General features: G+C 38.9%; 1 non-coding gene across 1 annotated transcript; it reads left to right on the forward strand.

Moving 5' to 3' along the window:
• Nucleotides 1-259: 259 nt before the first annotated feature.
• On the forward strand, nt 260-366 carry LOC141722901 (small nucleolar RNA R71). Its single transcript, XR_012575898.1, has one exon. It is a non-coding gene; the product is annotated as a small nucleolar RNA R71 (small nucleolar RNA).
• The last annotated feature ends 1284 nt before the right edge of the window (nt 367-1650 follow it).

Consider the following 1650-nt stretch of genomic DNA (forward strand, 5'->3'; position numbering starts at 1 on the left):
AGTGTCCACCTTCATCGTCAAATCCTTAATTTGGGCAGCTATAGCAGTTGCTGCATCCAACTCCAGAATTCCGGCTACTTTTCCCTGAGTCAGTCTCTGAGAAGGATTCTGGTATTCATTAGCAGCCATAAGTTCGATCAATTCATAAGCTTCATCGTAGCTCTTAGCCCACAAGGATCCTCCTGATGCTGCATCGAGCATGGGTCTAGAAGTAGCACCCAATCCATTGTAAAAATAGTTTATAATCATCCAATCAGGCATGCCATGGTGTGGGCACTTCCTTAGCATCTCCTTATATCGATCCCAAGCCTCACACAAAGATTCTCCAGTTAGCTGAGCAAACTGAGTAAGAGCATTCCTGATTGCAGCAGTCTTCGCCATAGGGAAGAATTTAGTGAGAAAATTTTGAGCAAGATCTTCCCAAGTAGTGATAGACCCTGCTGGTAGAGAATGTAACCAGCACTTAGCTTTATCCCTCAGAGAGAATGGGAAGAGTCGAAGCTTGATAGCATCTTCAGTCACATCAAAGAACTTGAAAGTGTGGCAGCTCTCGATGAAATCCCTGATGTGCATGTTGGGGTCTTCAGTAGGAGAACCCCCAAACTGAACTGAGTTCAATATCATCTGAGTCGTGCTTGACTTGATCTCAAAAGTATTAGCCCTGATGGCTGGCCTGATGATGCTTGAATGAATGTCATTGATCTTAGGTTGAGAATAGTCCATCAAAGCCTTAGGATTTTCTGCTTGATCTCCCATCACTACTAAAACTGGTTCCTCGACTTTCTCTTCTTCTTCAACCTTCTTTTCTTCTTCAAAAACTTCCCTTCGAACCACCACAACTTCTTCCTCGGCTTTATCCAGAGTTCTCTTACGAGACTGCGAACGCGAATACATACACCCTCGCTAGAGTACCTGAAATAAGACAAGGAAATAGATAAGTAACAATATCCGAGTCAATGAATTTTAACGACCACTGATGGAAAACACATAAAATAAAAATTAACACCGAGTCCCCGGCAGCGGCGCCAAAAAATTTGCCGCTAAACACGCGCTAAAATTACACGCAAGTATACGCGTTCGCAAGTAGTATAAGATATAAATCAGATTCGTTCCCACAGAGACTGATTTATGTTAACCTTATAATTTATGCACTTAAGCAACAATGTATGGTTATTATTCAATGCTAAGACGAATAACAATTGAGGTTATTCATAACTAAGAATTAAACTAACAATCATAACTAAGAGAATAAGAATGATTGAATTAATATATATGATAAACATGGGATTCTAACTTTATTAAATACTTCATTCAATAGCCTTTTCGTTCTTAACCTTAGCATGTAATGGTGATGACACTAATCAGACAACAAAAAACTGATAAACGCAAACTTTCGTTGCACGAATACCATTTTATCAGACATCCACAAAAGAGATAGAAGATGAATAGACACCAATTATATTGAGACCCTATTTGTCTATAGAATTTGACACCATAACGGTTTAAGCACAAGTTATCTATCTTGATTACATAGGGCAAGTAAGATGGTTAAAATTACCCACGAATCATGCATAACAAATACATGAACCTATGCTAGTATGGCAAGTTCTAAATCCTTAAATTCACTTTGGCTTCATTAAAGATTAACAC

This window comes from Apium graveolens, chromosome 4 (assembly GCF_009905375.1).
Source record: "Apium graveolens cultivar Ventura chromosome 4, ASM990537v1, whole genome shotgun sequence".
Classification (NCBI taxonomy): domain Eukaryota; kingdom Viridiplantae; phylum Streptophyta; class Magnoliopsida; order Apiales; family Apiaceae; genus Apium; species Apium graveolens.